Source organism: Mesoplodon bidens, assembly GCF_964165515.1.
Source record: "Mesoplodon bidens genome assembly, chromosome: 3".
Classification (NCBI taxonomy): Eukaryota; Metazoa; Chordata; class Mammalia; order Artiodactyla; family Ziphiidae; genus Mesoplodon; species Mesoplodon bidens.
The window spans coordinates 4879919-4904510 of record NC_138178.1 but is presented as its reverse complement, the minus strand read 5'-3'; positions in this window follow the sequence as shown (position 1 = coordinate 4904510).

Genomic DNA, 24592 nt, shown 5'->3' with positions numbered 1-24592 from the left:
CCAGGAGGATCATACATCCTGGTTTGCCCAAGGCAGTCCCAGTTTATGCTTGCTGTCAAACATAATTACCAATAACTCCCTGCCTATTCTCAAAGACTCCCACTTTGGAGAATATTGTAAATTATATGGTTACCCCAGCTATAGTCTATAGTCAAAGATTAGTCCAATGAAATGTTTCCCAAAGCATATTTTGTGGAACACAACTCTTAGAAGATGCTCTAGGAAAAAGGGTTCACTGGACAAATAAACTTGGGAAATATTGTTGCAAGTTCACAGTCCAAATAAGGGTGTTAAAATCTTAGAGAGGCTCTGCCGTAGAAAACCTTGCTTAACTTTGTTTTACTCAATGTTTCCCAAGCTCGTTTGCCCAGACAACATTTTTACCTTGAATCCCTAACAGTGCTGAGTGAACCATTGCCAAGACTGAATTCTCCCTATTCGCAGCTACACTTGAAAACAGCTCAAAATGTTAGGAGGCTCAGAGCACAGCAGCTGGTTCACTTAGAGGAACTGGTTTTATAGAAGAAACAACTGGGCCTCCGTCTGTGCTGGCTCCAGATTCACCTCTGAGTACAATTCACATTAGCAACTGTGATCCACAAAGGCATTCTGGCCCTGAGTTAAGTCATTTGGGCCTAAATGTTGCTTTTAATGGCTTCTGATTTTACTCATAAAATTTTTCAGTCATAAAAATCCTCATTTTGGGGACTTCCCTGGTGGCACAGTGGTTAAGAATCCGCCTGCCAAAGCAGGGGACACAGTTCAATCCCTGGTCCGGGAAGGTCCCACATGCCGCGGAGCAACTAATCCCATGCACCACAACTACTGAGCCCACGCACCCCAACTACTGAAGCCCGTGCGCCTAGAGCCCGTGCTACGCAACGAAGAGCAGACCCCGCTCTCCGCAGCTAGAGAAAGCCCGCGCGCAGCAACAAAGACCCAATGCAGCCAAAAATAAATTTTAAAAAATAAATAAATTTATTTTTTTTTAAATCCTCATTTTTAGTGCCAAATTGTGAATTTTGTTAGCAAATCCCTTGATCCAGTCACTCAGGTGATTTTAAAGAGCCCTTTCCATCTGGCCAGTTTTCCTGCTCCCGGCCCTGACAAAACCATGAACCCAGTTTTTCCATTTAGAATGCAGGGTGTGGCTCCTTCCCCATTTAATGCACATCCAGCTCACTCCACCTCTTAGTTCACCCTGTTTTATTAGGTGCACATACATCTGTTCTTTAAGACAAGAAGTTAAGTCCTTTAAGGCCAACATCATGCTGTAGACAGCTACATACTCTCCATACATTTAGACAAAATGCTCTGTGCCTAGCAGTTAATAGGAAGGGAGGGAAGAGAAAGGAAAGAAGGAAGAAAGGAAGGAAAGAAGGGAGGAAGGGAGGAAAAAAGGAAGAAAGAAAGAAAGGAAGAGAGAGAGAAAGATTAAAACTATAAAAGATGGCTTTATGTTTGTACGAAAAGACTTAACTTGATGTTTCACCAAATAGTGCTTATGTTCTGTTGATGCCCCAAAATACTTTACATGGTATAATTACATATATTTTTCAAGAGTTTTAAAACAAAGAGTACAGGGAAATAAGAAAAATGAATCAAGTACTATGTCTGCTATGTTTTTGTTCAGGAAACCCTGATTCATTTCAGCCTATGCCATCTTTTGCAATCTCCCAACCAACTGAATTAGACACTAATTATGAATTAGGTTGAAAGCTACGCTCAGTACTCTTGATATGTAGGAAAGAAAAAGTGCCTAAATAATAATAATAGTAATAGGGACTTCCCTGGTGGTCCAGTGGTAAAGAATCCTCCTTACAATGCAGGGGACGCAGGTTCCATCCCTGGTCAGGGAACTAAGGTCCCACGTGACGCAAGGCAACTAAGCCTGTGTGCCACAACTACTGAGCTCGCGCACGTCAACTAGAGTCTGTGTGCCACAGACTACAGAGCCCACGTGCCCTGAAGCCCACTCGCCACAACCAGAGAAGAGAAAATCTGCACACCACAACTAGAGAGAATCCCACGCACCACAACAGAGAGCTCGCATGCTTCAATGAAGATCCTGTGTGCCGCAACTAAGACCCAATGCAGCCAAATGTAAATAAAACAAATTATTTTTAAAAAATAAAATAATAATAATGATAGTAATAATAACAATAATAATTATTCCTTAGGTAGGGAAAGAATTCTTTTGCTGCTCTATAAATACCAAGACCTAAACATAACACCAAATTCCCTGATTTGAAGAAAACACAATAGTCCATTATTTTACTATTATAGTTTTTATTCTGGGTTCTAAATTATCCAATGGGATAAAACGGAACATCTTATTCATGCTAAACATTGATCCATTAAACTAGAAATTTTAAAAACTGAACAGTTTGTTGAGTTCTAAGTATTACCTTTCATTTTCTGTCTTTAAAAATTTGGGGAAATTACTTAAAACATAGTATCATTTTCATATATTTCTGATTAGATTCAAAAGAATATGCCCTAATTTGAAAAAGTACATGCACTCCAGTTTTCATAGTGGCATAATTTACAATTGCCAAGGTGTGGAAGAAACCTAAGTGTCCATCAACAGATGAATGGATAAAGAAATTGTGGTATATATATATACACGTACATATACACATACACAATGGAATACTACTCAGTCATAAAAAGGAATGAAATTTTGCCATTTGCAGCAACATGGATGGACTTGGAGGGCATTATGCTAAATGAAATAAGTCAGGCAGAGAAAGAAAAATACTGTATGATATTGCTTATATGTGGAATCTAAAAAAATACAACGAACTAGTGAATAAAACAAGTAAGAGGCAGACTCATAGATACAGAGAACAAACCAGTGGTTGCCAGTGGGGAGAGGGAAACTGGGAGTGGCAATATAGGTATGGGGGAAAAAAGAGTTATCATGGGATTATATGAAATCATGTGTGTGAAACTTTTGAAAATTGCAAAGCACTATAAAATTTAATTGAATCTTTTATTCAATTAAAAAAAAAAAAGAATATGCCCCAAACAAGACAGTGGTGATACCGTTATACAGAATCAACTAAATACGAAATTATTTTGTTTAATCAGAAAATAAGATAGATAAACAACACAGTCCTACTGTATAGCACAGGGAACTATATTGAGTATCCTGTGATAAACCATAATGGAAAAGAATATGAAAAAATATGTATGTATAACTGAGTCACTTTACTGTACAGCAGAAATTAATAGAACACTGTACATCAACTATACATCAATAAAATTTTTTAAAAATCAAAATTAAAAAAAAAAGAAAAGAAGAAATTTGACTACTGGTTAAAAATGATGTCTGTCTAGCCACCTCTGACCTAGCTTTCCAAACTCCCCTTAAAATATGCCACACAAAAACAGAAGAAAATAAAAACCAAAACCACCAGAGAAATCTAGTACTGGAGATAATTTCAACTTAATATAAGTCCAATGGAGTTGCAACCAAAGGAGCCTGACCTACGGAATGGCATCAGGAAAGATTCTTTATTTCTGCCTCAGGATCGTTTGCCAGGTTTGATGATAGAAGCTCTGCTCTGCGGAGGGCAGTGGGCAGCTGCTACTCTTCCGCCTGAGTGCCCTTTTGATATACTCAGAATACTCTTGGCCTTTCTTCACCTCTGCTGCAACCCCTACTCCAGTGCCAGTGGTTCCTCTCTTCCAAAATCCATTTGGAGACTGGAATCACCATAGACCCAGCTGGGCAGAAAAGTAAGTGGAGGTCTGCAAGCAGTATTTTTCATTCTAGAAAATTCATCTGCACAGATCGGGTCAAAACCAAAGCATTTCTACACCAGTAGCCTAGACCCTCCGCCCTCCCTCCAAACTGTCTACTTGATATGACTACACTTGGCGATCCCGCTGACATCCGAAGTCCAGAGCGAGTTCAACATCTTCCCCCTTAAGTTGCTATCCCTCCAGTGGGCCCTCTCCCAATAAAGGGCCAAAGCATCCACTCCGATAGTGATCCTAGAAAATGGGCAGCCATTTTTGATTCCTCCTTCTGCTTCATCCACATCCAAGTCTGACACGTCTGTGTCTCCCTTGAAAGTATCCACTGCTGCCCGTCAGCACCACCGCCCTGCGTCCAGCCGTCATCCCACCTTCCCTTCTTCCATGGCTTTCAAAGCATCTCCTTCCTGCCACTCCCCCCTCTCCCTAGTCCAACCTCCAGGGAGCATCCAGAGTGATCTTCTCAACTGCACATCCAATCACAGCATCTGCCTAAAACCCTTTAGAGGCTTCCCATGTGTTTTAAGAAAACATCCCAAACAGCACTATTTATAGTAGCCAGGACATGGAAGCAACCTAAGTGTCCATCGACAGAGGAATGGATAAAAAAGAGGTGGTACATATATACGATGGAATATTACTCAGCCATAAAAAGGAATGAAATAGTGCCATTTGCAGAGACGTGGATGGACCTAGAGATTGTCATACAGAATAAAGTAGGTCAGCAAGAGAAAAGCAAATATATAATATCACTTATATGTGGAATCTAGGACAATGTTACAGATGAACTTATTGGCAAAGCAGGAATAGAGTCACAGATATAGAGAACAAACTTATGGTTAACAAGGGGGGAAAGGTGGGGGGATAAATTGGGAGATTAGGATTGACATATACACATTACCATGTATAAAATAGATAACTAAGGAGAACCTGCTGTTTAGCCCAGGGAACCCTGATCGATGATCTGTGGTGACCTAAATGGGAAGGAAATCTAAAAAAGATTGGATATATGTATATATATAACTGATTCACTTTGCTTTACAGCAGAAACTAACACAACATTGTAAAGCAACTGTACTCCAATAAAAATTAATTTAAAAAAAAAAGAAAGAAAGAAAACATCCCAAACCCTCAACAAAGGCTGCATGAGTCTACGTGGACTCCTCTTGGCTTTCACCACCTTAGATTTCTCTTAGTCCAAATGCTCTGAGCTCTTTCTTACCTCAGAAGCTTTGCACGTTCTGTTTCCTCTGCTGAAATAGCTTTATTTCCATCCAATATGAAGCTAACTCTAGATCATCCTTTATGGCCTCAGCTTGAGGAAATTTCCACAACTTCATAAACCCTCATTTCTAGGACAGAGGCCCCATTATATGTCACATCCTGCGTTTTTCTTTCAGACCACAAGCGTTACTAGAAGTTACTTATGTAATGATTTGTTTAATATGTGTTTCCCAATTGGTCTGCAATTCCATGCCTGTCACAGGAGTTTCTCCAGTGCTTACAGTGACTACATATAGGAAAGACCTCAGTAAATATTTGTTAACAAAAATGAATGAATATGCTATTTTCAAGAAACCCATATAAATGAAATAACACAAGCAAATAATAAAAGAATAGGCAAAGATAATGTTTTCCATTAAAAAAAAGTAAAATAATTTAAGGATCAGAATATATTCCCAACTGCAATGCCTCTCCTTTCATATTAGACTGAATTATTGTATTGATATTTAAATTTAGCTTGTGAAAGTGTAGTTTTATTTTAAAACCCTGAATTAGCATTTTAGTACATAACAATATGTGATCTCTAATATTAGGCTGTAATACAAAAACTATTTAACTTATTCATATAATACCACATGCACCATCTGGATTGAATAAGAAAGACACAGCCTGATGGTTAATTATGTGTCAACTTGACTGGGCCACGTGGTGCCCACATATTTGGTCAAACATCATTCTGGATGTTTCTGTGAGGATGTTTTTGATGAGATGAACATTTAAATTGGTAGGTTCACATTAAAAAGAACGAAGTAATGCCATTTGCAGCAACATGGATGGACCTGGAGATTATCATACTAAGTGAAGTAAGTCAGACAAAGAAAACACCATATGATACTGCTTATATGTGGAATCAAAAAAAAGATACAAATGAACTTATTTACAAAACAGAAACAGACTCACAGACATAGAGAATGAACTTATGGTTACTGGGGGAAGGGGGTGGGGGAGGGATAGATTGGGAGTTTGGGATGGATATGTAGACAACCAACAAGGACCTACTGTATAGCAAAGGAAACTCTGCTTGATATTCTGTAATAACCTAAATAGGAAAAGAATCTGAAAAATAGATACTTGTATATGTAAAACTGAATCACTGTGTTGTACACCTGAAACGGACACAACATTGTTAATCAACTATACTTCAGGGCTTCCCTGGTGGCGCAGTGGTTGAGAGTCCGCCTGCCGATGCAGGGGACACGGGTTCGTGCCCCGGTCCGGGAAGATCCCACATGCCACGGAGCGGCTGGGGCCATGAGCCATGGCCACTGAGCCTGCGTGTCCGGAGCCTGTGCTCTGCAAGGGGAGAGGCCACAACAGTGAGAGGCCCGCCTACTGCAAAAAAAAAAAAAAAAAAAAACTATACTTCAATATAAAATAAAAATTTTTTTTAATAATAAAATTAGTTAGTAGGCTGAGTAAAGCAGATTGTTCTCTCTAGTGTGGGTGGGCCTCCTCCAATCAGTCGAAGGCCTGAAATAGAACAAAAAGGCTGACCCTCTCCCAAGGAAGAGAGAATTCCTCCTTACTAAAACAAAGACATCAGCTTTTTTCTGCCTTTGGGTCAAACTGAAACATCAGCTCTTGCTGGGTCTCGGGTCTGCCAGCCTTTAGACTAGAAACACACCATCGGTTCTCCTGGTTCTCAGACCTTCGGTCTCAGACTGGAGCTACGCCATTAGCTCCCCTGGGCATCCAGCTCGCTGACTCACTGTATAGATCTTGGGACTTGCCAGCTCCCTAATCGGGAGAGCCAAGGCCTTATAATAATAAATCTCTTTTGATACACACGTGCATACATCCTATCCTGTTCTGTTTCTCCGCAGAATCCTAAGGCATGCAGGTACCAGTGAAACTGGCCAGGCAAGAGAAATAGTAAATTAGAGAAATAGAAGTGGAATTACTAAAGCACCACCAATGAGTGAGTGCTTCCAGGGCACGGAGGACACACAACACGGGCTTCCAGACCTGACTGGGAAGGTCGGAGAAGGGCTGAACTCTGTTATGCTGGTAAGGGCACAAATTCATGAAATAAGATCTTTAATGGGATTCAATTTGTACTCAGAGTCCTGGGAAAATTGGGGTTTCATATGTCAAATACCTGGCACATCATAGCTTAACAAACTTTGGTGTTATCACTCTTGAATATAACTCCAGTGGTTCCGTTTTAACTGGAAGAGGCTAACAACCAGATATTTATACCCAAGTTTCTCTTTATATTGTCCCCCACCTAGATCATATTTCCAAACTTTACTGTAAGGAACAGCTGAAGAGGCTGTAAAATGCTAACTCCTGGGCCCACCCCCTGGAGATCCCAACTAAGTGGTCCTGGATCCTGGCCCAAGAATCAGCATTTCAGCAAGCTCACAGGAGTTGTGCATGCAGGTGGCCCACTGACTACAGTTTGAAAATCACGGACGTAGAACTTATAAATAGACCTGGGATAACCCTGCCATGCACGGGATATTGTGAAATTAAACTGTAAGTAAAATAACCTTCCAGAAAATACATAAACCTCTGAGTGATGGGGTTCTTAGCACTCAATTTTCTGTCATACTTTTCTGTATGTCATGACTTTTATGTTGAGATGAATGTTTTTAAAATCAGAAAGCAGTGTATTAAAATTAATTAGAATTAGAATATGCACTATTGCTTTTAGTACATGCTTTTATTTTGGGGTCTCCTCGCATTAAAGATGGAATATTGAAAATATTCAAAGGAAAATACGCTCAAATATTAGACATGCTTCTACTCCTTGGTGGAGAATGAGATTTTTTTTTCTTCTTTTACTTTTAGCACTTCACCCCCTTTTCTATTGGCAGAACATTAACTTTATTTTTTAAATAAAATAAGAATGTTTTCTATTCAAAAAGTTATTCTCCCTTCTCAAGCCATTTCATAAAGTACCTGACAGTTCTGACAGAAATGATACCAAGTCCTCATCACAATTCCCGCTCAGACACTGAAAATAAACTGAGGCAAAACCGGGAAGGCTGTGAAATCATTTTTCTTTATGTGTGTCTCCAACCTCCTCTTTTTGTTACGTTCTCCCTCTTGCACCGGAATAAGTTTCTCCACTCCACCCAATTTTTCAGGCCTTGACTTTTCCTACTTTTAAATCCCCTCCTCCTATTCGAACAGATATAATAATGAGTATTATCTCATTTGTATCTTGAACTTTCTCAAACTCAAGTACTGATTCTCTCAGGGAGCCCCTTGTGCCCAGAGAGATCCCACCCGCCCTGACCCCCTCACCTCCTCACTTCCTTTGGCAGAAAGAACAGGGGCCCAGAAAGTCACCCCCACCCCCGACCTCCCCCACCCCCCTGCCAATTTCAGCACTCACAGCCTGGCTCACAGGCTGGAGCGCTAATCCCACTGTACCCTTTGTCTCTTGTTTAATCCCCAAGCAGCTCCAGACTCCCAGGTCACACTTTACACCCTGCATTCTCATAATCCCTTTACTGTTCTCTCCTTCTGCACGTCCTTATCTCCTCAAAACCCTTCCACGATGTTCTTTGGAGCGTAGGGCCCATTCATCAGCAAAATCCACTCAACGGCAGCCTATCTCTAAACACAGGACTGCGGTAATGCAACAAAAATCACTGTGCTATTTAAAACTACCCTATAGGGCTTCCCTGGCAGGGCAGTAGCTGGGAGCCCACCTGCCAATGAAGGGGACACAGGTTCGAGCCCTGGTCTGGGAAGATCCCACATGCCGCGGAGCAACTGAGCCCGTGCACCACAACTACTGAGCCTGTGCTCTAGAGCCCGCGAGCCACAACTACTGAGCCCACGTGCCACAACTACTGAAGCCCACGCGCCTAGAGACCGTGCTCCACAACGGGAAGAGGCCACCGCAATGAGAAGCCTGCGCACCACAACGAAGACCCAATGCAGCCAAAAATAAATAAAAAACAAACAAACAAACCAAAACAACTGCCCTATAAAAACCACACAGCTTATGGGGAAAACAGCATGGGGCCAAAACATTCAAGAACTTTGTCAGTGACATATTAGAAAAACACAGGAATCGAATAAAAACAGTAGCACAACTTGACACCTGTGAAATGGTGAAGAAAGACATCTACGTTCCAATGAACGTGGCATTTTACCTTGAACAAGACTTCCAGGTGCCTGTGGAAGTGGATGTCGACGGGCTGCAGCTTGTCGGTGCTCGTGAGGCAGTGGGAGAAGGGCCCGCTGAAACCAGAGGGAATTTGTAACACCTAATGTGAGGGCGGATCCTAACACACGTGGGAAACCGAGGCCTTGGTGGAGGCTGGAGGGTGTGCACTTCGTGTCTGCCTGAGGTGCTCCAGTCAGCCTGGCGAGCTCTTCTGAGTTTCACTTAGAATTGCTCACAGATGAAATTGCATCTAAGCAAATGCAACATTCACCTTAGACTCAAATGGTTCCCGAATATGTCAACTGTGCTGAACAAATTCCCATTTCAGAACAAGTGATAGAGGAGAACTGACTCTAGTCCATTCTTGCTCCGAACCCCAAACCTGCCTTCCCCCTGAGGACGTTGCATCTTCTCCAGCTCTTCGAGGTGGCGGCCACTGTGACTCAGCCTCTCACTCTTGACCCACTGGACGTACAGATGGGCTAACTGTCCTCTTTGCCCCTCGCTGCTGCACCTGGACCATTCTCTTCCCTCTCATTTGCCTTGAACACCTCTTCTCTATTGATTTTTTCAGGCATCTTACCTCGGTCACTTCCACTATGGTAACTCTAGGACCTTCTCATTACCAGTTATTGATTACCATGTATTAGTACTAATACACGTAATTACCATGCATTAGTCAGGGTTATCCAGAGAAAGAGAACCAATAAGACGTAGATAGATAGATAGATAGATAGATAGATAGATAGATAGATAGATAGATGTAGGTAGATAGATAGATAGATAGATATAGGTAGGTAGATAGATAGATAAAGATATGTAGGTATATAGATAGATTTTCTTATGAGGAAATGGCTCACGTGATTATGGAAGATGGCAAGTCCCACAGTCGGCCATCTGCAAGCTGGAAACTCAGGAAAGCTGGTGCTATAGGTCAGTCCAAGTCCAAAGACCTGAGAACCAGAAGAGCTGAAGATGTAGTTCCCCGTCCAAGGGAGGAGAAGACCCTCCACTCTCAGCTTAAGCAGTCAGGCAGAGGGATGGTGATTCCAACCTTCCTCTGCCTCTTGCTCTGTTTAGGCCCTCAGTGGATTGGCAGATGCTCACCTGCGCTGGTCACCTGCATCGGGGAGGGCAATCTGCTTCACTGTGTCCAATGACTCAAATGCTAATCTCATACAGAGACACCCTCATACACACACACCCCAAAAATGTGTAGACATCTCTTTAATATCACTTCAAAATATGATTAGAAAGTAGCCAGGTAAGCTTCTTTTGTTAATACAGTTATGCATCCAGTAACACAGGTGGTGGTGTGAGCATTTTCTAAACATCCTCACTATGCAAGTACTCTGGTTTTTTTAAATTTTTTATTGCAGTATAGTTGATTTGCAATGTTGTGTTAGTTTCAGGTGTACAGCAAAGTGAATCAGTTATACATACACATATATATATCCACTCGTTTTTTAGATTCTTTTCCCATATAGGCCATTACAGAGTACTGAGTAGAGTTCCCTGTGCTATACAGTAGGTTCTTATAAGTTATCTATTTTATATATATAGCTGTGTGTATGTCAATCCCAATCTCCCAATTTATCCCTCGCCCCCACCTTATTCCCTGGTAACTGTAAGTTTGTTTTCTAGCTGGTTTTAAGCAGAACAAAACATGAAATGTAAATATCAGACTTTATAAATTTGTAAACAATATAGTATGAAAAAAGAACTGAAGAAACACTCATCCTCAGACTCGTGGTAGAGATACAGGAGTAGCCGAGAGGTGAGTGAAGCTAGGATTACATTGGCTGGTCTAGTGGAACAGAATTTAGAGGATCTCCAGATACAGAACTAGCTGTCCCTGCCTGCCTCAGCAATAATGCTGAGTAAACAGCACCTTGGGGAAGATGAAAATGGGGCTGGAAGGCAGAGAGCAGTCTGTTAATAGATTCTAAAGTTCTGATCTCATTCTCAAAACAACTGGCACCAGAAATAAACTGAAAGTAAGTAAAGCAGCAATGCAATCCTGACCCTGCTCACTTACTGCTGAGAAAAGAAATCAACCTCTAACCCTAAAGGGTAAGGCTTTTCTGGAAAAAAATTATTCTCTACTTCAATCTCTAATGCTCTTTTGTCACATAATGATATGCAATTGAAAGTTACAGATATGAAGGGAAGCTGGAAAACGTGACTTTAAATCAACAGAAAAAAAATGATCACTAGAAGCAGGTCCCCAGATGACCCAGATGTTAGAATTAGAGACAAGGATTTTAAGAGAACTATCGTGAATATGCTAAAGAACTTTAAAGGAGTGGTGCACAAAATGAGAGGAAATTTCCATTATAAGTTGAAAAGCCTTAAAAAGGAGTCAGATAGAAATCCTATAACAAAAAATATAATATCTAAAATGAAAAATTCACTGGGAAGGCTTAATAACAAACTTGATACAGCAAAAGAAAGAATAAATGTTCTTGAACAGGTCAATGGAAATTATCTAATCTAAAGCACAATGGGGAAAAAAAGTGAAAACACGAACAGATCTTTAGAGAATTATGGAATGATATGTACCTTGAGTCCCAGGAAGAGAACAGAGAAAATTACAAGGCAGAGCTACATGTGAAGAGATAATAGCAGAGAGTTTTTCAAAAGTGAAGGAAGACATCAACCTATAGATTCAAGAATCTCAGATCCCCAAACAAAAATTGTTTGACAAAGAAAGAACATTACACCTATGCATATAATAGCCAAACTGCTGAAAACCATAATAGAGAGAAAACCAAACTTAGAGAGAAAACTTTAATAATATCCAGATTAAAAGGATACTTTATATTTCAGAAAACAACTTCTATTCAAAAACAATGAAAACTAGAAGACAAAGGAATGACATTTTAACATGCCAAAAGAAAAAGAAAACTGTCAACTTAGATTGTTAGACTCAGTGAAAAGGTCCTTCAAGACTGTAGCCAAAATAAGCAAATTTTCAAGCAAACAAAGTCTGAGAGAATTCATCACCTGCACTATAAGAAATACAAAAGAAGTCCTTTGGGTTGAAGAGAAATGATCCTGAATAAAAGCCTAGAAGGAATGAAGAGCATCAGAAAAGGTAAATATGTAAGTAAAGATGTAAAATTATTTTTAATGCTTCAAAATTTTTTCTTTAACGTCTTTAAAACAACCATAACTATAAGGTAGTGTGGGATTTTTAACATGTGCAAAATCAAATATATGACAATAATTCCATAAAAGTCACAAAGGGGAGTAAGTTAAATTATAGTTTGCAAAGGTTTCTTACATTGTCTAGTAAGTGGTATTCCAGATGGATTTTGATATGTTCAGTTTGTAAAGTTTGCATTTTATAACCTCTGTGTAACCCCTAAAATAATTCAAAGAGGTATCGCTAAAAGCCAATAGAAGATATAAAATGTAATACTAGAAACTACTAGATTAATCTAAAAGAAGACAGGGGAAAAAAGGAACAAAGGGCAAGTGGAATAAATAGAAAACAAGTAAGAAGATGGCATAACTATATCAGTAGTTAAATGTAAATGGACTAAATGTTCTAATTAAAGTAAGAAATAGTTAAACTAGATAAATAACAAAGTCCAGTCATTGCTGACTACAACAGATACAATTTAAACATAAGATAGGTCCATAGTAAAAGGATGGGAAAAAATTCCTTGCATACACCAATCATAAGAAAGCTATTGTGCCTATATTAATATCAGAAAAAGTAAACTTCAAGACACAGATCAAGAGGATATTTCATTATGATAAATAGATTGATTCATCAGAAAGACAAAACAATCCTAAGTCTACATGTACATAATAACATGGTGAAAAATGATAGAAGTAAAAGAAGAAACACAAACATTTATAAACATAGTTGAGTATTTTAACACACATCCTAGTAATTGATAGAATAAACAGATGAAAAAACAAGCAAGGATGTAGAAGGTTTGAACAACACTATTAACTAACTCAAGCTAGTCAACAGAATACTGCATCCAAAAACTGGAGAATACGCATTCTTTGCAAGTGCATGAGAACAGTTAACAAAATAGATAATATGCTTTTTCAAAGGAGTTTCCTGATAAGTTTCAAAAGACTGAAATTATAAGACTATGTTCTCTGATTCCAATAAATTAAACCAGAACTCAATAATAATAATAATAATAAAGTAACTAGAAAATCCCCTGAATATTTTTAAATGGTGCAGCATACTTTTTAATAAGCCGTGGATCAAAGAAGAAATCACAGTGGAAATTAGAAAATGTTTCAGACTAGATAATAATAAAAATATGACATATCAAAATCCATAGGATGGAACAAAATTAGTGTGTGGAAAAAAGTTACGTAACTTAAATGTGTTTATTAGAAATGAAATATTCAAAGTCAATGATCTAGGAAGCTTCCACCTGAAAAAGCTAGAAAACAGAACAGGAAAATAAAACCAAAAACATTGTAGGAGGAAACAGTAGATAAAAGAAGAAACTCCTAAAATACAAAAAAAAAATTATAGAGAAAATCAATGAAGCAAAAGTTGGCCCTTTGAAAGATTAGTAAAATTTATAAACCCTAGAAAGAAAAATATCAGGAATGAACACAAGGACATCACTCTGGATCTTTGACATAAAAGGACATTATGAAAAACTTTTTCTCTATAAATTTGAGAAATTCCCTAGAAATGAACAAATTCCTTCAAAAATACAACTTTGTAAAAGTAGCACAAGAAGAAATAGAAATTAAAGAGTAATACATCTGTTAAAGAAAATGAATGCCTAATTAAAAAACCTTCCTGGAAAGAAAATACCAGGCCCAGAATTCACTGGTGAATGCTACTGAACTTTTAGGAAGAGGTAATTACAATAATACAAAATTTCTTTCAGTTTACAAGGAAGAAAGAATATTTCCCAATTCATATTATATACTCACTATAACACTGATACCAAAACCTAAAAATGACATCACAAGAAAACTACAGACTAATATTCCTTGTAAATGTAAACACGAAAATCCTTAATACAATATAAGCAAATCAAATTTAGCAATACATAAAAACGATAGTACTATAATAACAAGTGAGGTTTATTCCAGGATTCAATATTGGCTTAACATTCAAAAAGCAAATAAATGTGTAATTCACTACATTAACAGATTTATGGAGCAAAAATATGCAATTAATTCAGTATATAAAGAAAAAGGCCTTGATAAAAGTCAATACTGGATCATAGATAAAAATAGCAAGGTCAGGCTTCCCTGGAGGTGCAGTGATTGAGAGTCCGCCTGCTGATGCAGGGGACACGGGTTCGTGCCCCGATCTGGGAAGATACCACATGCCGCGGAGCGGCTAGGCCCGTGAGCTGTGGCCGCTGAGCCTGCGCATCCGGAGCCTGTGCTCCTCAACGGGAGAGGCCACAACAGTGAGAGGCCCGCGTACCACAAAAAAAAAAAAAAAAAAAAAAAAAAAAAAAATAGCAAGGTCATAGATAAAAACCACCAGCAACCCCGTAAGAGAAGGGAATTTTCTCAATTTGATAAAAACGTGTCTTATTAAAAACTCCTAGCTACTATTATTATTTTATTTCTTTTAATATCTTCATTGGAGTATAATTGCTTTTCAACATTGTGTTAGTTTCTGCTTTACAACAAAGTGAATCAGCTATACATATACATATGTCCCCATATCTCCTCCCTCTTGCATCTCCCTCCCACCCTCCCTATCCCACCCCTCTAGGTGGTCACAAAGCACCGAGCTGATCTCCCTGTGCTATGAGGCTGCTTCCCACTAGCTATCTATTTTACGTTTGGTAGTGTGTATATGTCCATGCCACTCTCTCACTTCGTCCCAGCTTACCCTTCCCCCTCCCCATGTCCTCAAGTCCATTCTCTACCTCTGCGTCTTTATTCCTCTCCTGCCCCTAGGTTCTTCAGAACCTTTTTTTATTTTTAGATTCCATATATATGTGTTAGCATACGGTATTTGTTTTCCTCTTTCTGACTTACTTCACTCTGTAGGACAGACTCTAGGTCCATCCACCTCACTACAAATAACTCAATTTCATTTCTTTTTATGGCTGAGTAATATTCCACTGTATATATGAGCCACATCTTCTTTTTTTTTTTTTTTTTTTCCATTTTTTTTTAAGTTTATTTATTCATTTTTTTAATTAGTTTCTGCTTTATAACAAAGTGAATCAGTCATACATATACATCTGTTCCCACATCCCTTCCCTCATGCATCTCCCTCCCTCCCACCCTCCCCATCCCACCCCTCCAGGCGGTCACAAAGCACCGAGCTGATCTCCCTGTGCTCTGCGGCTGCTTCCCACTATCTATCTACCTGACGTTTGGTAGTGTATACACGTCCATGCCTCTCTTTCGCCTTGTCACAGCCCACCCTTCCCCCTCCCCATATCCTCAAGTCCATTCTCAAGTAGGTCTGCGTCTTCATTCCCGTTTTGCCCCTAGGTTCTTCATGACATTTTTTTTTTAAATTCCGTATATATGTGTTAGCATACGGTATTTGTCTTTCTCTTTCTGACTAACTTCACTCTGTATGACAGACTCTAGGTCTATCCACCTCATTACAAATAGCTCAGTTTCGTTTCTTTTTATGGCTGAGTAATATTCCATTGTATATATGTGCCACATCTTCTTTATCCATTCATCCGATGATGGACACTTAGGTTGTTTCCAGCTCCGGGCTATTGTGAATAGAGCTGCAATGAACATTTTGGTACATGTCTCTTTTTGAATTATGGTTTTCTCAGGGTATATGCCCAGTAGTGGGATTGCTGGGTCATATGGTAGTTCTATTTGTAGTTTTTTAAGGAACCTCCATACCGTTCTCCATAGTGGCTGTACCAATTCACATTCCCACCAGCAGTGCAAGAGTGTTCCCTTTTCTCCACACCCTCTCCAGCATTTATTGTTTCTAGATTTCTCTTTTTTTTTTTTTTAATTAGTTTCTGCTTTATAACAAAGTGAATCAGTCATACATATACATCTGTTCCCACATCCCTTCCCTCATGCATCTCCCTCCCTCCCACCCTTCCCATCCCACCCCTCCAGGCGGTCACAAAGCACCGAGCTGATCTCCCTGTGCTCTGCGGCTGCTTCCCACTATCTATCTACCTTACGTTTGGTAGTGTATATATGTCCATGCCTCTCTTTCGCTTTGTCACAGCTTACCCTTCCCCCTCCCCATATCCTCAAGTCCATTCTCAAGTAGGTCTGTGTCTTTATTCTCGTTTTGCCCCTAGGTTCTTCATGACATTTTTTTTTTAAATTCCGTATATATGTGTTAGCATACGGTATTTGTCTTTCTCTTTCTGACTAACTTCACTCTGTATGACAGACTCTAGGTCTATCCACCTCATTACAAATAGCTCAGTTTCGTTTCTTTTTATGGCTGAGTAATATTCCATTGTATATATGTGCCACATCTTCTTTATCCATTCATCCGATGATGGACACTTAGGTTGTTTCCAGCTCCGGGCTATTGTGAATAGAGCTGCAATGAACATTTTGGTACATGACTCTTTTTGAATTATGGTCTTCTCAGCATATATGCCCAGTAGTGGGATTGCTGGGTTGTACGGTAGTTCTATTTTTACTTTTTTAAGGAATCTACATACTGTTCTCCATAATGGCTGTATCCATTTACATTCCCACCAACAGTACAAGAGGGTTCCCTTTTCTCCACACCCTCTCCAGCATTAACTGTTTGTAGACTTTTTGATGATGGTCATTCTGATTGGTGTGAGGTGATACCTCATTGTACTTTTGATTTGCATTTCTCTAATGATTAATGATGTTGAGTATTCTTTCATGTGTTTGTTGGCAATCTGTATATCTTCTTTGGAGAAATGTCTTTTTATGTCTTCTGCCCATTTTTGGATTAGGTTGTTTGTTTTTTTGATATTGAGCTGCATGAGCTGCTTGTATAATTTGGAGATTAATCCTTTGTCAGTTGCTTCATTTGCAAATATTTTCTCCCATTCTGAGGGTTGCCTTTTCATCTTATTTATGGTTCCCTTTGCTGTGCACAAGCTTTTACATTTCATTAGGTCCCATTTGTTGATTTTTGTTTTTATTTCCATTTCTCTACGAGGTGGGTCAAAAAGGATCTTGCTGTGATTTATGTCATAGAGTGTTCTGCATATGTTTTCCCCTAAGAGTTTTAGAATGTCTGGCCTTACGTTTAGGTCTTTAATCCATTTTGAGTTTATTTTTGTGTATGATGTTAGGGAGTGTTCTAATATCATTCTTATACATGTAGCTGTCCAGTTTTCCCAGCACTACTTATTGAAGAGGCTGTCTTTTCTCCATTGTATATTCTTGCCTCCTTTATCAAAAATAAGGTGACGATATGTGCGTGGGTTTATCTCTGGGCTTTCTATCCTGTTCCATTGATCTATATTTCTGTTTTTGTGCCAGTAACATACTGTCTTGATTACGGTAGCTTTGTAGTATAGTCTGAAGTCCGGGAGCCTGATTCCTCCAGCTCCGTTTTTCTTTCTCAAGATTGTTTTGGCTACTTGGAGTCTTTTGTGTTTCCATACAGATTGTGAAATTTTTTGCTCTAGTTCTGCGAAAAATGCCATTGGTAGTTTGACAGGGATTGCATCGATTCTGTAGACTGCTTTGGGTAGTATAGTCATTTTCATAATGTTGATTCTTCCAATCCAAGAACATGCTATATCTCTCCATCTGTTTGTATCATCTTTAATTTCTTTCATCAGTGTCTTATAGTTTTCTGCATACAGGTCTTTTGTCTCCTTTGGTAGGTTTATTCCTAGGTATTTTATTCTTTTTGTTGCAGTGGTAAATGGGAGTGTTTCCTTAATTTCTCTTTCAGATTTTTCATCTTTAGTGTATAGGAATGCAAGACATTTCTGTGCATTAATTTTGTATCCTGCTACTTTATCAAATTCATTGATTAGCTCTAGTAGTTTTCTGGTAGCATCTTTAGGATTCTCTATGTATAGTACCATGTCATCTGCATACAGTGACAGTTTTACTTCTTCTTTTCTAATTTGGATTCTTTTTATTTCTTTCTCTTCTCTGAATGCTGTGGCTAAAACTTCCAAAACTATGTTGAATAATAGTGGTGAGAGTGGACAACCTTGTCTTGTTCCTGATCTTAGTGGAAATGGTTTCAGTTTTTCAACACTGGGAACGATGTTGACTGTGGGTTTGTCATATATGGCCTTTACTATGTTGAGGTAAGTTCCCTCTATGCCTACTTTCTGGAGGGCTTTTATCATAAATGAGTGTTGAATTTTGTCAAAAGCTTCTTCTGCATCTATTGAGGTGATCATATGGTTTTTCTCCTTCAATTTGTTAATATGGCTTATTGATTGATTGGCATATATTGAAGAATCCTTGCATTCCTGGGATAAACCCCACTTGTTCATGCTGTATTATCCTTTTAATGTGCTGTTGGATTCTGTTTGCTAGTATTGTGTTGAGGATTCTTGCATCTATGTTCATCAGTGTTATTGGACTGTAGTTTTCTTTCTTTGTGACATCTTACTCTGGTTTTGGTATCAGGGTGATGGTGGCCTCGCAGAATGAGTTTCGGAGTGTTCCTCCCTTTGCTATATTTCGGAAGAGTTTGAGGATACGCGTTAGCTCTTCTCTAAATGTTTGATAGAATTTGCCTGTGAAGCCATCTGGTCCTGGGCTTTTGTTTGCTGGAAGATTTTTAATCACAGTCTCAATTTCAGTGCTTGTGATTGGTCTGTTTATATTTTCTATTTCTTCCTGGTTCAGTCTCAGAAGGTTGTGCTTTTCTAAGAATTTGTCCATTCCTTCCAGGTTGTCCATTTTATTGTCATATTGTTGCTTGTAGTAATCTCTCATGATCTTTTGTGTTTCTGCAGTGTCAGTTGTTACTTCTCCTTTTTCATTTCTAATTGTATTGATTTGAGTCTTCTCCCTTTTTTTCTTGATGAGTCTGTCTAATGGTTTATCAATTTTGTTTATCTTCTCAAAGAACCAGCTTTTAGTTTTATTGATCTTTGCTATTGTTTGCTTTATTTCTTTTTCATTTATTTCTGACCTGATCTTTGTGATTTCTTTCCTTCTGCTAACTTTGGGGGTTTTTTGGTCTTCTTTCTCTAATTGCTTTAGGTGTAAGTTTAGGTTGTTTATTTGAGATGTTTCTTGTTTCTTGAGGTAGGATTGTATTGCTATAAACTTCACTCTTAGAACTACTTTTGCTGCATCCCATAGGTTTTGGGTCATCGTGTTTTCATCAGCATTTGTTTCTAGGTATTTTTTGATTTCCTCTTTGATTTCTTCAGTGATCTCTTGGTTATTTAGTAGTGTATTGTTTAGCCATGTGTTTCTATTTTTTACCAATTTTTTCCTGCAGTTGATATCTAGTCTCATAGCGTTGTGGTCGAAAAAGATACTTGCTACGATTTCAATTTTCTTAAATTTATCAAGGCTTGATTTGTGACCCAAGATATGATCTATCCTGGAGAATGTTCCATCAGCACTTGAGAAGAAACTGTAATCTGTTGTTTTTGGATGGAATGTCCTGAAAATATCAATTAAGTCCATCTTGTTTAATGTATCATTTAAAGCTTGTGTTTCCTTATTTATTTTCACTTTGGATCATCTGTCCATTGGTGAAAGTGGGGTGTTAAAGTCCCCTACTATGATTGTGTTACTGTCAGTTTCCCCTTTTATGGCTGTTAGCGCTTGCCTCATGTATTGAGGTGCTCCTATGTTGTGTGCATAAATATTTACAATTGTTATATCTTCTTCTTGGATTGATCACTTGATCATTATGTAGTGTCCTTCTTTGTCTCTTGTAATAGTCTTTATTTTTAAATCTATTTTGTATGATATGAGAATTGCTACTCCAGCTTTCTTTTGATTTCCATTTGCATGGAATATCTTTTTCCATCCCCTCACTTTCAGTCTGTATGTGTCCCTAGGTGTGAAGTGGGTCTCTTGTAGACAGCATATATACGGGTCTTGTTTTGGGATCCATTCAGCCAGTCTATGTCTTTTGGTTGGAGCATTAATCCATTTACATGTAAGGTAATTATCAATATGTATGTTCCTATTACCATTTTCTGAATTGTTTTGAGTTTGTTATTGTAGGTGTTTTCCTTCTCTTCTGTTTCCTGCCTACAGAAGATCCTTTAGCATTTGTTGTAAAGCTGGTTTGGTGGTACTGAATTCTCTTAGCTTTTGCTTGTCTGTAAAGGTTTTAATTTCTCTGTCGAATCTGAATGAGATCCTTGCCGGGTAGAGTAATCTTGGTTGTAGGTTTTTCCCTTTTATCACTTTAAGTATGTCCTGCCACTCCCTTCTGGCTTGCAGAGTTTCTGCTGAAAGATCAGCCGTTAACCTAATTGGATTCCCTTGTGTGTTATTTGTTGTTTTTCCCTTGCTGCTCTTAATATGTTTTCTTTGTATTTAATTTTTGGTAGTTTGATTAATATGTGTTTCTCCTTGGATTTATCCTGTATGGGACTCTCTGCACTTCCTAGACTTGACTATTTCCTTTCCCATATTAGAAAAGTTTTCAGCTATAATCTCTTCAAATATTTTCTCAGTCCCTTTCTTTTTCTCTTCTTTTCTGGGACCCCTATAATTCGAATGGTGGTGTGTTTAATGCTGTCCCAGAGGTCTCTGAGACACTCCTCAATTCTTTTCATTCTTTTTTCTTTATTCTTCTCTGTGTTAGTTATTCCCACTGTTTTATCTTCCAGGTAACTTCTCCATTCTTCTGCCTCAGGAACTCTGCTATTGATTCCTTCTAGAGTATTTTTAATTTCATTTATTGTGTGGTTTATCATTGTTTGTTTGCTCTTTAGTTCTTCTAGGTCCTTGTTAAACGTTTCTTGTATTTTCTCCATTCTATTTCCAAGTTTTTGGATCATCTTTACTATCATTATTCTGAACTCTTTTTCAGGTAGTCTGCCTATTTCCTCTTCATTTGTTAGGTCTGGTGGGTTTTTACCTTGCTCCTTCATCTGCTGCGTGTTTTTCTGTCTTTTCATTTTGCTTATCTTACTGTGTTTGGGGTCTCCTTTCCACAGGCTGCAGGTTTGTAGTTCCCTTTCTTTTTGGTGTCTGCCCCCAGTGGCTAAGGTTGGTTCAGTGGGTTGTTTAGGCTTCCTGGTGGAGGGGACTGGTACCTTTGTTCTGGTGGATGAGGCTGGATCTTGTCTTTCTAGTGGGCAGGACCGCATCTGGTGGTGTGTTTTGGGGTTTCTGTTACCTTATTATGATTTTAGGCAGCCTCTCTGCTACTATTATTCTTAATAATGGACTATATGAATGCTTTCCTCCAAGGCTGGGAAAACAATGATGTCCACTCTTACCACTGCTATTCTGCATTGTACTCATGGGTCTAGCAACTGCATTAAGGCACAAAACAGAGATAAAAGGCATAACAATTGGAAATAAAGAATTAAAACTGTTATTTACAGATAACATGGTTTTGTACAGAGAAATTCAAAGAAATCAACAAATTGTTAGAACCAATTGAGTTTGCCATGATTGTGGGATACAGGGTCAACACACAAAAATCAGTTATATCTCTATATACCTGCAACAAACAATCAGAAAATTTAACTTTTAAAAGTTACCATTTATAATAGCATCAAATTACATTAAATACTTTTGAATCAATTTAATAAAATATGTGTAAGGCCTCAAAACTACAAAATATTGCCTAAATAAATTAAAGAAAACTTAATAAATGAAGAAACATACAAGTTTCATGGAATGGAAGCCTCAGTATCATTAAGATGTCAGTTCTCCCTTAATTAACCTTGGAAGTCAATGTGATCCCAGCAGATTTGGGAGGGAGGGGTGGAATAATATTATTGATGAGAATTTAAAATGGCACAATCTCTTCAAAAAATTTACTTTGCAATTTCTAGAAAGTTAAACATAGAGCTACCCCATGACCCAGGAATTTTACACTTTGGTATATATTCAAGAGAAACAACTATATGTGTCACTGAAGGACTTGTCAAAAAATGCTCATTAAGGCTTTATTCATAATAAATCAAAACTGGAAATAATTCAATTGTCCATTAACAAGAGAATGTATAAACCAATTATGGTATATTCACACAATGGAATACTACTCAGCAGTAAAAAGAACAACCAATGCACATACGTTAGAAAATGAATAAATCCCCAAAGCATTATCTATTATGATTGAAATAAGCCAGGCATTTAAAAAAGTACATACTGTAAGATTTCATTTACATGGAGTTCAAGATTAATCAATACTAATCCATATTCTTAGAAATCAGAATAGTAGTAGCATCTGGGCAAGTGTGCTCTGACTAGAAAGGGGCACACGAGAATTTTCTAGGATAGTGGAACTGTTCTATAGCTTGATTTGATGGATGTCGTATATATGTGTATACATATATATTTACAGTGGTCATATATATATGTATATAAAATTCGCAGGCTGTTCACTGAAAATTTTTGCATTTTACTGTATATAAATTATACTTCACTAAAAGGTATTGAAAAAATATATATTCTTGCCCACACTTCCTATCCTCTTCCCTACTCTATTTTTCTTTATGAAGCCTATCCCATTTTAACTTACTACATTATTTCTTGTTTAGTTTTTACATTGTCTATCTCTCCTACAAGAATATAAGTTCTAGAAGGGCGGGGCTTTGTTTGGTTCATTATTGGATTTCAGTGATGAGAACATTAGCACATAATAGGTAGTCAAAATATTTGTTGAAGGAATAAATGGTATCTGTATTTTTAGGCCTTATATCTCTAAATGTGGAATTAAAAGCTTTCTTTCCAACCTGAGGAATGCCATGTGGTGACCAACAAGTGGGAGAAAGGGGGGACATCTCCTTGCTTTTCAAATCATACTGGTCCTAAAAGTAAACCTCTTATATTCACATAGGCATGCAATCTCTCATCAAAATGGGGGCTCTGGAAATAATAGAGTGATGATTTGTCCTCTCCTACTTTCTCTTTCTTATAATACTGTTCTTCCTCTCATCCCTTTGTCACTAGAATTTCAGATGCTGCATCTTGTAGCAGAAGCATAACTAGCATATTTGACACTAACAGCATAATTTTTCAATACATCCCCAACATGATGAAATTATTTTTAATAATATCCTTGTAAAGATACAAATAATAATAATAGCCAGAGGGAAAAAAACAGTGAAAAACTTCTTTAACTCTCTATATATGCTCAAACCAGAAAAACATTGCTAATACAAATTTAAGTAAATACAATAATACAAAAAAGGGAAAAGTAAAGGATTAATACTTTTAAATTGGATTTATACTTTTATCTTGAAAAACACAGGAAAACTGATATGCACATACTGTTCAACCTGCATAATAAATAACAAATAACATTACGTTTTCTATTTTATTTTTTATTTTTTATTTATTTATTTATTTTTTTTGCGGTACGCGGGCCTCTCACTGCTGTGGCCTCTCCCGTTGCGGAGCACAGGCTCCGGACACGCAGGCTCAGCGGCCATGGCTCACGGGCCCAGCCGCTCCGCGGCATGTGGGATCCTCCCGGACCGGGGCACGAACCCGTGTCCCCTGCATTGGCAGGCGGACTCCCAACCACTGCGCCACCAGGGAAGCCCCTCTATTTTATTTTTTAAATAAATTTATTTATTTATTTTATTTGGGGCTGCATTGGGTCTTTGTTGCTGCACATGGGCTCTCTCGAGTTGCAGCGAGCGGGGGCTACTTTTCATTGCAGTGAATTGCAGTGAGTAGGCTTCTCACTGCAGTGGCTTCTCTTGTTGCGGAGCATGGGCTCTAGATGTGCGGGCTCAGTAGTTGCAGTGCACAAGCTTAGTTGTTCAGCGGCATGTGCAATCCTCCCGGACCAGGGCTTGAACCTGTGTCCCCTGCATTGGTAGGCATATTCTTAACCACTGCACCACCAGGGAAGCCCTTGGTTTCTATTTTAATTGACTTCATCAAAACTGATTTTTTTCTAAATCACAGCAGAAATAAATGAAATAGAGACTAAAAGAATAATAGAAAAGATCAATTAAACTAAAAGCTGGTTCTTTGAAAAGATAAATAAAATTGATAAACCTTTATCCAGATTCATCAAGTAAAAAGGGAGAGGCCCTGAATCAATAAAATCAGAAATGAAAACAGAGAAGTTACAACCAACACCACAGAAATACAAAGGATAGTAAGAGACTACTATGAACAGCTATAAGCCAATAAAATGGACAACCTAGAAGAAATGAACAAATGCTTAGAAAGGTATAATGTGCCAAGACTGAACCAGGAAGAAATAGAAAATATGAACAGACCAATTACAAGTACTGAAATTGAATCAGTAATTTTAAAACTCCCAACAAACAAAACACCAGGACCAGATAGCTTCACAGGTGAATTCTACCAAACACTGAGAGA